Here is a 16,029-nt window from a genome sequence, read left to right as displayed (position 1 = left end):
CTTCCATTTGGATAAATATTTTTTGGTATTGGGTTTTATGGCCTCCTGCAAAATCTGAAGCACATCCTCAGAAATGGGTGCCTAAAGAGGATCAAATCCCTATAGCCCACAAAGTCACTTGAAGAGTAGCAAATTATAATGGATAAGAGAACACTTCAGCTAACTACAGATAGATTTGTTCTGGATTTTTTCTGAAAGTTAAGCATCTAAGTAGGAGGAATCTGACTAGAGATATCAGGAGGAACCCTTTAGAATCCCTTTTTGGCTTTAGCGGACTGATCTGGCTGCCTGTCAACCAATGCAGACTTGGAAGGATAATTCCTCAGGAAGTTGGGGATAGGAGACAGAAAAATGTGCTTAAGATCCTGCATAGCCTTGCTGTTATCCTGAAAGGATTTAAACAAGCAGCAGCATTCTCAAAGAGATTTCTGTTATCTTGAGGGGCATCCAACGGCTTGGCTTTAATGTCATCTGGCAAAGCCTGCAGATGAAACCAATAATACTGCTTTATAACAGACCTGAAGGTAGCAGCCCTAGAAGAGGCATTAACAGCATAATCGCTGCATTTAATGGAGTGGTGAGTAACTAGAGAAGTGGCCCCAATCACGGAGAGCACCTTACCCTCAGAATTAGGGAGGTCAGAAACAACCATAGAACCCTGAGTCAAGAGGGTCAAAATATCCCTGGTTGTATGGGTTTTGTAATTGATGGCACAAAAAGCTCTTCAGAGTCCTCCTCAGATCCCACACTGATGAGACACCCCATAAGAGTGTGCAAGAGGAAGCACATTTATTCTCCAGAAGAATCTCTCATTAAGGATACAGATTACGATGAAGGGGAAGGGACTGAAAATGCCCCCCCACCCACCCCATCAGGGATGCATCCGTGGTCACTATGGCCTTGAGCTGAGAGGGGGAAAAAGGTTGACTCCATAACTCTTCTGGCTTCATCCACCAAATCAGGTCCTGTTTGCAATGGTTTGTTATGCGGACTGGATAAAACATAGGATGAGTCCCCTCCTGAAGATGTCTCCTTTGGAGACCTACTAGAAATCTTAAAACAGAGGGGTGACTGGAAGCTCACCAACCCTTCCTCTGAGGAATATGTCTTCTTGCAGGCTTTCCATGCCTGACCTTTTACTTTTTGGGTGACCCTGCCTGCAGATGAGTTAGTCAAGCTCATCAGGCAGCATATTTGTAAGGCCCCTGACACCACTGAGCCAATCCCACGGAGACCTGACAAAATACTCCCCCACCCTAGAGAATCAACCCCACTGGTCCAAGGGTTTAGCGGTAGATACTATGGTGGTGATGGCGGCCACAAAGAAGGAACTTGCAGAGGAGAGTCCTACTGTCCATCCTCCAAACTGAGAGTCTTGGACATTGGACAGATTAGGGAAGTGGGTTTATGCTTCAATGACCTTTGCCATATGATCATTGAATTATTTGGTACATTTCACCCTTCTTCAAAGGGACCTGATCACTGAACTATCAGGAACTCTGGTAGGAGCAGTGTCTGATGAGGTACACAATAAGGTTGCTTCCCAGCTTGCCACCCAGGAATCCATCTCCAACTGGTCCATGTGGGTGATTGCACATACAGCCAAAGGAATGGCCAGAGCAGCGGGTGCAGGTGTTTTCATGACACGTCACGCCTGGCTGTGCTTGTGTGACTTCGCAGACCCTTTCGAGTCTTCCTTCGTTGATGCTTCTTTGCTGTTTGGCCCAAAAGTTAGACACACTAGCCAGGTGTGAAAAGGATGGAAAGACACTTTCTGCTGTGGGCGTATGTATTTCCACTACTCAATGACCCTACTCAAGGAATCAGAGGAGTGGAAAGATGTAGTTCAGGAAGTCCCAAGGACCTTTTCAGGACACACGTGGAGAGTTTTCTTCCTGGGGCAGAGGGGGGAACTCATCAGGAAGATAACCTCTCCTGTGGCAGAGAGGGCTCGCATAACCAGGGCTCCAGGGATTCTTTCTCTGGGCATCCCTATCTGCTTTCCTGAAGAGTGGCCCAATTGCCTGCCTCTGGAGATAGTTGGGGAAGGTTCTTTGTGTGCCATTTAGCCTGGCAGTCAATAACATCAGATATTCTAGGTGCAGGCATTAATTACCAGAGGTTACCATATTCCCTTCGATCTTTATCCAAGGCCGCAAAGGCAAATCCCTGATATTCCACCCAGTCAGAGGGAAGCAGCAGTTCAAGAAATTCAAAACCTTCTTGAAAAAAGAGTCATCCAGACAGTCCCACCATACCAAGTAGGATCCAGATTTTACTCAAGATTCTTAAAAGACAGCAGACTGGAGGCCAATTCTAGACCTCAGTATCTTGAACAAGTTTGTCAGGCAGACAAAATTCCAGATGGTCACAGTTCAGTCTATCCTTCCTTTTCTGGAGAAATATGATTGGATGTGCTCTATAGATCTTTAGGATGCATATTACTACATACAAATGGACAAATGCTCTAGAAGATATCTCTGCTTCAAGCTGAGAGCCAGTCATTACCAGTTTTTCACACTGCCCTTTGGTCTCACCACTGCCCCCAGGGTGTTCACCAAATGTATGGCAGTGGTAGCAGCTCATCTTAGACAACATGGATTCCGGGTGTTTCCATATTTACACAATTGGCTCCTTACCACCCCACTAAGCATCTACTGCTTCACACCTTACACTATACTATAGAACTGACAGAGCTCTCACACATTTCAGTAAACAAAGAGAAGTCAAAACTGGCACCCGTTCAAAGCTTAGAATTTATCAAAGTGAAATTCAACACGAGATCCTGTTTGGTTGCTCTACAGATTACAAAGGCTAAGGTCACAACTCCAAGTGATACTCTCTCGAGACATAGTCCCAGCTCGCTCAGTCTTAACAACTACTAGGGTCAATCACTCTACTTCCCCTGGCGCGATTCCACAAGAAGCTGCTTCAATGGCTCCTATAGCATCACAGTGGTCTCTGTTAACTCATCCCATGTTTTATCCAGTCTGCATAACAAACCACTGCAAACAGGACCTGATTTGGTGGCTGAAGCCAGAAGAGTTATGGAGTGTCCTTTTTCCCCCCTCTCAGCTCAAGGCCATAGTGACCACAGATGCATCCCTGATGGGGGGGGGGGGGGGCATTTTCAGGGAAAGACAGTCCAAGGCACTTGGTCCCCCTTAGAGGCCAGTTTGCATATCAACATCCTAAAACTGAGGGCGGTGCTTTTAGCATTGCAGGCATTCCAATCTGCCCTTCCAACAGGGACAGTTGCTCTCCAAACAGACATGTCGGTCGCCTGGTACATCAACAAATAAGGAGGAACCAGATTCTGTCCGTTATGTCAAGAAGCCCTGAGAGTATGGCAATGGGCAATTGCTTCCAACCGCTTTCTGATAGCAATGCACATTCCTGGGAATTCCAACGTGATTGCGGACAAACTGAGCAGATGCATTCTCCTGCCTCACGAGTGGTCTCTGAATCCCATAGTAGCGACAGATTTTTCATCGTTGGAGTTAGCTTTACTGTGATCTGTTTGCATCTCCCATTAACCACAAATGCAGCAGCCACTTCACCCTAATCCCCCTCAGGGGGAGTCCTCAAGAGATGCTCTTCTACACGATTGGCCTCCAGGACTGTTTTATGCCTTTCCTCCTTTTCCCCTAATACCCCAGTTTCTGATGAAAGTGCAATGGTTGAGAAGCAAAGTAATCCTCATTGCACCTTTTTTGGCCCTGTCAAGTCTGGTTCCCCTTTCTTTGGCCTCACCTAGTTCACCGTCTGTGGACTCTGGATCCAACTCCAGGACTGCTGTCTCATCCACAGGGGCTGGTCCATCCAAACCTACTAAGTCTCAAGCTGACTGCTTGGTACCTCCAATTTAATTGCCAGGCAGAATAATCTGTCTTCCCCAGTACAAAAGATACTTCTGGCTTCCCATAGATTGTCCACCAGGAAACTTTTATCTTAGTAAATGGAACAGGTTTGTAATCTGGTCTCAAGGAGAAGGAGTTGACCCTTTTTCAGCCCCGATTAATAAAGTGTTAGAATACTTGTCAACTTTACTCCAGTCAGGAGCCTCAGCTTCTACTATCAGAGTCCACTTTAGCGGCTATTTCAAATTTCCATAATGGCTTCAATGATTTCTCCTTGATATCTCACCGCCTCTGCAAAACCTTCTTGAAGGGAGTTATATATTTAAAACCACCCTTTAAAGAACCCATTGAACCTTGAAGTTTGACTTTAGTCTTGCAAACTCTGACAAGTCAACCCTTTGAGCCAGCAGCCACATGTGATATAAAATGTTTGTCCTAGAAGACTTTATTCCTGGTAGCCATCACCTCAGCCAGAAGAATATCAGAATTACAGCCCTTTTGTATGAAGCACCCATACATCATTTTTCACAAAGAGAGAGTATCCCTTCAGACTAATCCTTCCTTTCTGCCCAACATTGTCTCAGATTCTAATATTAACCAATCCATTGATCTGCCACTTTTTTTCCTGAACTATTCAAACAAAGGAGGATATTGTTTGCATTTGTTGGACAAACATAGACAGTTACATTTTTATTTAGATAGAAGTAAATCATTCAGGAAGTCAGACCAACTGTTCCTGTCCTTTTCATCTCCAGCTCATCCAAGCCAGTTTCCAGTCACCTTGTCAAAATGGTTGAGAAATTGCATCACGTTTGTTTATCAACAAAATAGAATGATTCTATCAGCTAAAGTCAAGGCTCATTCCACCAGATCAGTTCTTACTTCAGTAGCCTTTCATTCCAGGGACTCTATGGATGACTTTTGAGCAGCAGCTACTTCAGCTACCCCTCATACTTTTATCACTCATTACAAATTGGATATGATCTCCAGGGGAAGAGCATCCTTTTGCTCTATGGTGCTTAGGAATATCCTTCCATAGGACCTCCCAGGACATAAAGTAGCTAGGGACTCTGTCTTAACTGTCATGCGTGAATGATGATTGACAACATCAGATAAAGACGTTATGTTCTTACCATAACGTTCCATCTGTGTTGTCGATCTTAATTTATTTTTGATATCCCACCTTCCTACCCCTTTCAAAGACTCCTGGTGGATCAAAACTAGTCCTGGTTCTGTATTAAGGCAGTTGCTCAGACAGAGCTTCCACTTTTTATTTTCTACGGGTAAACATGATCTGAATGGAAGAGGGGCACTGTGGGTAGCCTTAGCTCGAGAGTTTCTGGCTGGCACAAGCTTGTTATAACAGCCAAGTCCGTTCAGAGGATGGAACCGAAACCCAACTCTCAAGAATGAATGAAGATCGACAACGCAGATGGAACGTTATGGTAAAAACATAACTTCTTTTTTATCTGTTTCTCCCACATGTTCAATGGACTTTGTAAACCAGCATGTACGTAGTCCACTATCTTGGGCTGCCAGTATTAAACTTTCAGTTTTTTGGTTTAAATTCACCTCTCCTTAACCATTCCTGCGTTCGCTCCTGATTGACAGGAGGATGCCTGGTGTCTTGGGAGGTGGCTCTCAGTTATCAGTTAACTCTTCAGTCAGGTTTACATTCCTTTAGAGCACAATCTACTAATACTGTCTGAACAGGTCTAAAATAAAGGTTCACAAATGGATGCTTCACAGTGATGCGTTTCTGTAGATTGCTCTTCGGTGGGGGGTTTCTAAGGTAGTTCTTTTTGCCTTGCCTCAAAAAAGGCAGCTCCCTCTCTTCTTGTCCAGAATGCCATACCATCTGGTGTGGAAACAGATGTCCTTTCTTTTCCTTGGTAGGGGATGGTTCTTTATGCTTTCCTCCTTTTTCTACCTTCAAGAGTCCTGCAGAAGATTCAGCTGGACTCCCCCAAAATTTTGTGACTCCCTTTTGGCAAAGACACCACTGGTTCTATCTCTTAATGCATCAGGCTATGGACAGTCACCACAAGTTGCCTCACTGGTTGGGCCTCCTCATATGGGACAAGGGGTGTCTCATCCATCCTCACTTCTCTAGTCTTCAACTGACACTGAGGGCAATAGGGTGTTGATCCCTTTCAAGCACCTTTTTTCTGAGAATATGCTCAGGGTTTCACTGGAAGCAAGGAAACTCTCAACCCGAAAATCTTAATTGTCCAAATGGAGAAGATTTTCTGTCTGGTGCCATGCTGGTAATCGGGACTGTTTTTCTGTGGGGGGTCTTTCTGGTCCTGTCTTAGTTTTGTGAGTTTCTCCAGTCTGGCTTTGCCTGTTCTTCTGTGAAAGCCCATTTGCCAGTCAATTTTTGCTTTCCTGTCCTTGAATCCTCCCTTGGCTTCTCGTTTTGAGGTCAAAAAATTTCTTAAAAGCATCCGGCATATTAGGCTTCCAAGGGAAAATTATTCCTCCTCCTTGGAACCTTAAGGTTCTTTTAGAGCAGTTGAATCGGGCTCCTTTTGAGCTTGCAGATTCCTGGAAGGCTGTTTTGTTGCTGGGTGGTATTCTGCTTGGAGGGTTTTTGAGCTCCAGGCCATTTTTCTTTTTGTTTAATCACAGGGACAAGATGATCCTTTGTAATAATCCTCTTTTTTTTTTTTTTATTTAGGCCCAAGGTAGTAAATGAGTTCATCTTGAATTAGTCAGCACAACTCGCTTCTTTCTTTTTTCCTTCTCCTCAGTGTGCTTCTGAGAGGGTCTTTCATACCTTGGATTTGCAGACAGCTCAGGTACTACTTGGATAAAACTGAGGCCATTTGTAAGTTTTGACCAGCTGTTTTGTTTCCTTTCATCCCAGGATATTGGGTTTGGCTATTTATAAGCAAACCATTTCCTCCCGGATATCTAAGGCATTTCTTTTTGTTATTCTTTTCATGGCAAATCTCTGTCTACTTCTGTTAGAACTCATTCCACTAGGGCTGTTGCCTCTTCTGGTGCTTTCTTCAAGGGTTGGACAACAGTTCCATCCTTGAAGCTGCACCTGCTCTTCAGTGCATATCTTTACTAAGCATTATAAGTTGGAAATGGGTTCTAAAGACAGAGCAGGTTTTGATAGAATAATTTTATGTGGATTTGTTGAGGGCTTTCCTCAGCCTTCCACCTCCCATTCTGGTTCTTGAACTTTTATACTGACCCACTATCAACGAATAGTGCAACAGTGATACAGGACATAGTACAGTTCTGTAAAATCTCACCATAACAGTAGATGTCCTTCTCTTCACTGTTGCAGTACTCACTCACTCATTCCAACCCCCTCTTGTTTGTCCTGCTCTTTGTTTTGTATTTCTTTCTGGTTGAGGGTCTCCCCTTTCTCTTCTGCATTTTCTCATTCTGGATGTGCATGGACTCCTTTTTCCTATGGATCCTGTTTTCTGCTGGGGCAATTCTGTTCGGGGTAACTGCGTCCATACCTCACTTTATGCTTTACATTCTGTGCAGGGAGCATATCTGTGATACACAGTGCATGGAAGATCATAAAACTTTTTATACTGGCCAGATGTCAGGCTTCTCTGGACGGATATTCTTCTCTTCACTGTTGCAGTGATTTCCATAGAAGCATGTCCCAGCCGGGGCAGCCCGATGCTTTGCCAGAATGGAAAAGCTTAACAAAGAAATGTTATATGTACATCACATTTATGCTGCTTGCACAGAACATAGGGCATAAAAGGGCTATGTGTATGTAACTACACAGAAGTGAATTGCCCAAGAGGGGAGCAGTCTCCATAGGACAAAGTCCATGCACATCCAGAAGGAAGAAATACAGAACAAACAAGAGGAGGTTGGAAGGGGGGAGTGAATACTGCAACAGTGAAAACAAGGATATCCACTGTTATGGTAAGATTTTACATAATTGTACTGTGTTCTTCTATACCACTGTTGCAGTATTCCACATAGAAGGGAGAGTAATAAAGCTCAAGAAACAGAATGAGAGTTGGACATCTGAGAAGAGCCCTCCACATACCTGCCTAAAATGGTTTGAAACCATATCCAACTTATGCTTAGTACTGTGGGCTGTGCAGTGGCATAATGGTTAGTATTGTCGCCTCACAGCAAGAGTTTCTCTAGGTCGATTGTCAGCTGCGGTGCCTACTGTGTGGAGTCTGCATGTCCTCCCTACCTTCATGAGGGCTTCCTCTGAGTTCTCCAGTTTCCTCTCACATTACAAAGAAATGCACTTGGAGCATTTCTCCCTGGGCCTCTGCTGAAAATAGGGTCCCATTCACGTTGATGGCGTTTTACAAGTTCGAACATCGTATGGTCGAACCCATATGTTTGAAGTTGTAAAACTTCAAACATTTCAATGCAGATCCCCATAAGGGAAGCTTTCCATTTCCTGCAATGTAGTGTGATCTTGCAGTTGGCATATTTAAGTAGCGAGGGGTTTGGGGGTACAGGGGGGCTTGCTCCCCTGCTTACAACCTTCAGGTAAGTTTTTTTTTTTTTTTTTTTTTTTAATTACATTGTTGATCTTTTAAAGTTCGACCATATGGTGTTCGAACTTTTAAAAGTTCAACAACATAATACAGACCCCTGAAAATAGGCTTTGCTCCTATTTGCACTTTCCTGGTTAACAAATGTTAAATAAATAAATAAAGCCATGCACTGAAGATCAAACTAGCAGCTTCAGTGATGAAATTGGTGTCCAACCTCTTGATGAAGGCACCAGAATAGAAAACAGCCTTACTGGAATGAGCTCTAACAGAAGAAGGCAGAGATTTGCAATGAAAAGAATAACAAAAGGTAATGGCCTTGGATATCCAGGAGGAGAGTCTTAACAGCCAAACCCGAAGACATGGAATGAAAAGAAACAGAAAGTTGATCAGACTTGCTATTAGTCTTAGATTTATCCAGATACTACCTGATCAGTCTGCGCAAATCCAAGGTGTGCAGGAGCCTCTCACTAGCAGACTGAGGAGAAGCGGAAAAAGAAAGGTGTTGTGCTGACTAATTAAAGGAAACTCATTTAGTGACTACCTTGGGCATAACAGAAGGATTAGTATGAAGGGGCACCCTGTTTCAGTGAAAAACAAAAGGAGGAGGAATGGAGCCTGGGTTAGTTTTTGCAAAACAAAATAAAGGTCCCAAGGAGGAGGAATATGTTTTCTTGCATGCCTAATATGTAGAACACCTTTAAGAAATTGTTTGACCTCAAAATGAGAAGTTGAAGGAGGATTCAAGGGCAGACATGCATAAATGGAGGACAAATGGGCCTTTAGACAAGAACAGGCCAAGCCAGACTGAAGTAACTCACACAAATAATAGATTAGTCACTAAAAAGGGGGTCCTAGTTACCAGCATGGCACCAGACTGAAATTCTTTTCCATTTGGACATGTATCTTTTTCTGGTTGAGGGTTTCCTTGCCTCCTGTAAAACCCTGAGCATGTCCTACGAAAAGAAGTGCCTGAAAGGAATCACTCACAATGTCAGGTGCAGAGTAGACAAGTGATGATGAATGACAGCTCACTTGTCCTGTGTAAGGAGATCCAATCGGTGAGGTAAGTTGTGATGCTTGCTTGCTTACCCCTAGCCAGATGCATTAAGAGGGGGAACCAGTGCTGTCTTGGCCAAAATGGAGTCACTAGCAAGAGTTTTGTGAAGTTCAGCTGAATCTTCTGCAGTACTCTTGGAAGAAGAGGAAGAGAGGCAAAAGCATAAAAAAAAATTTGCTTCCAAGAAAAGGAAAGGGTGTCCTTCCATACCAAATGGCATGGCACTCTGGAGCAGAAGAAAGGAAGCTGCTTATTCAGAGTTGAGGCAAAAGGATCTACCTGAGGAATACCCCACTGATGGATAATATCCACAAATGTGTCTGTGAAGCATCCATTCATGAACCTGTGTTTTGGACCTGCTCAGAGTCTCTGCCTCTACACTGTGCTCTGAAGGAATGTATACTGCCTGAAGAGTTAACTGATAACTGAGATTCATCTCACAAGCTTGAGGCAAAATCCTGCAGAGGTAAGATTTTTGTTCTCCCCTCCCTCTTGTTGACATACCACATTACTGTAGTGTTGTCTATGTACACTTTTGAGGGTCCTGGAGAGAACATGGGAGGAAATCCTATAGGGCCAGAATCAGAGCTCTCGTCTCTTTCATCTTGATATGGTCTTACTTCTGATGGGGGAAAAGACCCTGAACTTTCAAGTGACCACATGAAGACCTTCACTCCATGTTTAAAGCATCAGTGAACAGCTCTTGAGAAGGGACTGGAGGCTGAAAGAGCCAGCCTGGGATTAGAGCAAACTGTTAAATTCACCACTCAAATTCCTTCTTGAGACAGGGAAGGAGAGGTATACTGATATCCAGAGAGTGACGATGTTTTAGACAAACTGACTAGTCATACCATTGAAGCTTCTGCATATGCAGTCAGCAAGGGGAAGCTTTGGAATAGAAGAGGCCATAATCCCAGGGACTGAAGAAAATCTGTGACTGTCATTGTACTCAGAGGAAGGACAGACTGAAAGAAGTCTGTCAATGACAATACCAGGCCAGCATTGGCACTGTTTCAATCCTGCATCCCAGATACACATGACCCTGAGAAGGAGTCAGGATGGACTTTTGCAAGTTGATAGTAAACCCCAGACTTTGAAAAAGAGAGATGGTTAACTGCACATCATGTAACAGTCAACTGTGAGAAGGCAACTGAAGCAACAGGTTGATTTAGATAAGAAAAAAAAATCTGAATGTCTTGGAGCCTGCATAAGGCAGTCACAGGAGCTAGGTATTTTGTGGAAATCCTTGGGGCAGTAGAGAGGCCAAAGGGCAAAGCAGAGAACTGAAAATGAGCGAAAGAGAGAGAGAAATCTAAAAACTTCCTGAAAGCCACACAGGTAGAAACAGCACTCTCCAAAGCTAAGAATACAGCATCCATGGGACCAGATGACATCCCAGGCTGTGTACTATATGAACTACAAAATGAACTGGCACCCCACCTAACTGTCATGTTTAATCAAAGCCTCACCTCAGGCTTTGTGCCCACTGAGTGGCGCACAGCTACAGTTATCCCGCTCCACAAGGGAAGATCCGCCTTGGATCCCAGGGACTACCGTCCCATCAGTCTGACAAGCCTGATCTGCAAGGGCATGTAACGCATTATCATGGAACTTATAAACAAAGACATTGGCAACCTCCAGACACTGGACCCCACCCAGTTTGGGTTTGTGAAGGGCCGATCTTGTCTCCTGAATCTGATTGACTTCTTCGAATCAGTCTCCAGAGCTGTGGACAAGGGTAAGGTGGTCCACACAGCCTATCTGGACCTCGCCAAGGCCTTCAACACCATCCCCCACTCTGGAATCATAGATAAACTTACTAAGCTAGGCATAAATCCCTACGTCACTCGATGGGTTGCCAACTGGCTTACTGACAGAACCCAGACTGTAAAAGTAGCCGACTCCAAATCCATCTCCAGACAAGTGACAAGTGGAGTACCTCAGGGTTCAGTCCTGGGACCACTCTTGTTTGGCATCTACTTCTCTGAAGTACAGGCCAACACTAAGGGACTCTGGCTAACAAAGTTTTCAGATGACTGTAAACTGGGAGCCATTATTGAATCCCCAAATGATCTGGATATTCTGCAAAAGGGCCTTACAGAAACAGATGCCTGGTGCCAGAGCCATGGGCTCAAGCTTAATACCAAGAAATGTATAGTTATCCCCTTTGGAAAAAAACATATACCCATGAACTACCACATAGGTGGCAGGACACTAAACATCGAAAGTGTGATGAGAGACTTAGGGACACAAGTGGACAGTGGTCTCACTTTCGATAACCACATCGCCACAACAGTCAGGAAATCCTTCTACGTGGCACACCTCATCACTAAGGGCTTTTCATCCATGAGTACAGTCCCACTGTACTCATCCCTCATTAGACCCATTATAGAGTATAATGCCCCATTTGGCATGTACCTCACAAGACATCTGCAACAGCTGGAAAGGCCACAGAAATACCTCACTAAAAGAATCACAGGCCTAAAGCAGATGTTATATGCTGACCGTCTAAAAAAACTCCAGCTATACTCTGTGGCATATCGTCTACTCAGAGGCGATCTCTGCTTAACATACAAGGCCATGTCAAACCCTGAGCTGTTGGACATGCTCCACTTAAAGAAATCCCAATCCCTCAGAGCCACATGCTCCAGGGATCTAAACCTTATCATCACAATGAACAAAACATGCTGGAGGGATAGGTTCCTGACCCGGAGACTCCCCATACTCTGTAATAGACTGCTCATACATGTCAAGCAGAGCGCCTCATTGGCCCTCTTCAAAACGAACCTTGATGATTGGTTGGGAGATAGGAAATTCACCCTGGGGATCATGTCAGTCGCCCTGCTAGACAGGGGCCCAGAGAAGTAAATATTGTGGGAAAAAATTTCCAGGGAATTGTTATGGCTAGGCTTGCATAGGCCTTAGGGCCGATAGCCTAGTACCAACCTATGAACCTACGAAAAGAGGGTGAATTAGGATATGAAGCTGAGCATCTTTCAGATTTAAGGACCGTAGAAAAGCCTGCAGTAATAAAAGAGGAAACAGAGTTTGAAGAGTAAGCATCTAAAAAGAGGGGATATCTCGAGAAAGGTATTGAGCCATGAGAGATCCAAATTACGTCTCTAAGTGACCTCCTTTGGAGGAACCAGGAGCATCCTGGAATAAAAAAAAAGCTTCCCCTTGTGAAAGGTGGAACAGGTTGAATGATTCCTTTGCTAAGCAGGGCCACTAGAACCACTGAGAAATGAGGAAGTTGAGGATCCCTGGAAAAAGGAGGGTAAAATTTCCATACCATGAAGTAACCCTGATGGATGACAGAAAGAACACAAGAGTCTGAAGTGTTGAGACACCGATTTGGAGGATAAAGGGAGAGCCAAAGGGACAAAGGAATATGAGCTACAAGAAGGGGGGATTGTTAAAGAGAAGCAGGCTTATCAGATAAAGGAGGCTTCTGGGCAACAGAAATCTGAGGGGCCTTAACAGATGGTTCCTGCATCCCACCCTTCCTGCCCCTAGAGGCTTGGCAGAGTTGCCTACAAAAAGAATTCCTCTGGAACTTATAGGATGGCTTTAGGGCCATTAAGACAGAAAACAAACCTTGAGTAAACTTCTTCCATTCCCTTTGAGGATCCATAGGTCAGACCAAATCATGCTTCATTTATTTATCTTGGCTTTGTATCAATGTAGTACCTCGCAGGATGTGCATTTAGCAAGTCCCACCTAAACAATACCTACCAGGCAGCAATTTTTTAAGTCACGGTTAAGAAAATTAATATTCATATAGACAGCGGTATGAATATTAATAAGGCTCTCGAACTATACTCTAAGCAGAAGGATCACTACTTACACTGCTACTCCCTTATGGACTTCCATCGCTGGAGTGCTCTGTCTGACCTACCTCACCTGGATAAGAGCTCTCAAGGCCCTGTCACCATCTACCTGATACTCCCTTATGGACTTCTGCCATGGGGGGGCTCAGCCTGACCTACCTCACCCGGGCAAAAGCTCTCCAGGCCCCGTCGCCATCTACCATATGCTCCCTTATGCATTTCTGTCATGGGGGTTCTGCTTGATTCCCTTCTTCTGGGCAGGAGCTCACCAGGCTTTGTCGCCATCTGCTTGGTGATTTCTTATGTACTTCTGTTGTGGGGGGCTCTGCCTGACCCCCTCACCTCGGCAGAGCTCTCTGCACTTCCATCCAGGCCACCCCTTCAACCCAACTAAGAGACCTACTTCCCTGGCTGCAGTCCCCACCTTGCCTCAGAGGATCCCATCACCTCCACATGTCCTGGAGGCTGTCTAATCAGGCTGGATCAGACACGCCCTGGAGCCTGTCATGGGAGCTTCCCTCCAATCCCGTCCAGCCTTGCAGAACTATCCACTGCTGCCCTGGGGCAGATCCACTGTCTTCAGGGCTTCCGCATACCCCTCTTTTCCAATCCATGAGCTTCATGGCCCATGTCTCCTGCAGGCTGCCTAAATGTGCCAGATTGCACGTGCCCTGGAGCTTCTCATGTGAGCTTCCCTCCAATACCGGCCAGCCTTGTGGAACTACCCTCTGTTGCCCTGGGGAAGATCCGCTGTCATTAAGGCTTCCGCATACCACTCTTTTCCAATCCAGAGCCTCACGACCCTTGTCTCCTGCAGGCTGCCTAAATGTGCCAGATTGCACGTGCCCTGGAGCTCTATCAGGGACCTTCCCTACAATCCTTACTTGAATCGTGGAACTCTCCTCGGCTGCCTTGGGGGCAGATCTGCTCTCATCAGAACTTCCATATCTCCCTCCTTTCCGATCAAAAACATCAAGGGGGCCTTTTTAACTTTTCAGGACCACCCTCAGGTATGGAGTGAGGTTGGACATCCTCCACCCAAGAAGGAGCCCTCCCAACCCGTCCAATTTTCACCACTTTCTCCTTTCCAGAATTTTGTCCCAGAGGGGGTACAGTCTGGACTCTCTCACCAGAGTGGAAGTCCACCCAGACAATTTCCATTGCTCTCTCCCTGTCCCGGAGGGGGCAGAGTCCAGACCCTTTCAACTGGGCTGGAGCCCTCCCAGCATGGCTAATTTTCACCAGTATCTCCCTTCCAGACTTCTGTCCCAGACAGGGCACAGTTCTGATCATCTCACCTGTGCAAGAGCCTGCCCGGCCACTTTCCACACTTGTACCTGGCCAAGATAGCTCCTTTCCTAGCTTACACGTCTCCTACAGGAGGCTGATCATGCCAAATCATACATGCCCTCAGAACCTCACAGGGGAACTTCCCTCTGATCATCCCAGCCTTGTGGAACTCTGCTAGGCTGCAACACCTCAAAAAATCTCTCATCCGGAATTCCCGTGATGCAGGTTAATCAGCATACCTGTCAATTATTTATGTATTCCATGCCTGATCACCCTGTCAGTCATGCCGGCCACACCCACTTCTGCTCAGAACAAGGTAAGTGGTACTACAATGGTACAAAGCCTTTATCTTTTCTTTCGCAGGATATCAGCCCTGACACATACCAGAGTTTCCAACCCATGGCGAGATTTGATTAGAGAAACCAGAACTTTCTCCTTGAGCAATATTTGCAGAGTACTATTAGGACCCTCCAACATTATCAACCATGGTTGCCCCTCAAACTTCAGAGCAGACACCTGCAAAGCTTCAGATGAGATGTGAAAAGACAGATCCATTCTGGCCTCTGGTGGGGTCATGGCAGAGGAATCTGATGTAGATGACTATCAACTCACAGAGCGATTACCTGCTTCTACAGGTACATCTTTTGCAAGCTGGACAGCTAAAGAATCCATTCAAGACTTCTTGTTCATTGTTTTACATAGCAGGAGTATCTCGAGTTTAAAGAATTCTTCCATAGGACCCTGGGCTACATGTTTAAGCCATTGGATCTCAAGATAAACTACCAGGGAAGACAAACGGCTTCTGAGTGTTTTAGGCACCAATGCCTTTACAGACACTACAAGAGGTATGGTCACGGGAAGCAGCCCAACAAAAAAGGACAATATTTGTGACAATCCTTATGGGGAATACTCCTCCCGCAATTACATTTTCCTTTATTGAACAGTATACATTTTAGTTAGCAAAATAAAATACAAAACTAAGAAAATTAACAAGAAAACAACAGGGCAGTTATCTGATGTTGCTAAATATTCAGTGCAGCAACAAGGTGTTCAGACCAACTGGTGAAAGTGGCATTTGAACTGGTGGCAAAGATGTTCTGGGTAGTTGCATTTGTATGTCCCTTTTATGCCCTACATTCTCTGCAGATAGTATAAATGTAACGTGCATGCATACAAGATCTTTTTTATGTTTTTGCATTCCGGCTGAGAGTTGGGCTGCCCTGGGTGGGACATCCATTTATGTAGAATACTGCAATAGTGATAAAGAAAGACATATATTACTTTGGTAAGATTGTACACAACTCTCCCCAGGATTCAATAAACTCCATGCAAGAATACACTTATTCTTGCATGGAGTGGATCGTGTTCATGCAGCACAGCAGCGTGCCTTGCATATTCATGAAGGTGCACTGCTTTAACACCTACACGGACATAATCTGTGAACGAGTGCAGGGGGCAAGTTGCAGCAGTGCTTGCACAGTTAACAT

At 44.9% G+C, this 16,029-nt stretch overlaps 1 pseudogene; it reads right to left on the bottom strand.

Annotated features, from left to right (window-relative positions):
* LOC122791472 overlaps positions 1 to 15,214 on the bottom strand; it is a 29,456-nt pseudogene extending 14,242 nt beyond the window's left edge.
* Between the last annotated feature and the right edge of the window lie 815 nt (positions 15,215 to 16,029).

The sequence above is a fragment of the Protopterus annectens genome, chromosome 17.part0, assembly GCF_019279795.1.
Source record: "Protopterus annectens isolate FY-2018-M chromosome 17.part0, PAN1.0, whole genome shotgun sequence".
NCBI classification, from domain to species: domain Eukaryota; kingdom Metazoa; phylum Chordata; order Ceratodontiformes; family Protopteridae; genus Protopterus; species Protopterus annectens.
The sequence above is the reverse complement of the archived record's forward strand: the minus strand, read 5'-3'. Positions and strand labels throughout refer to the sequence as shown.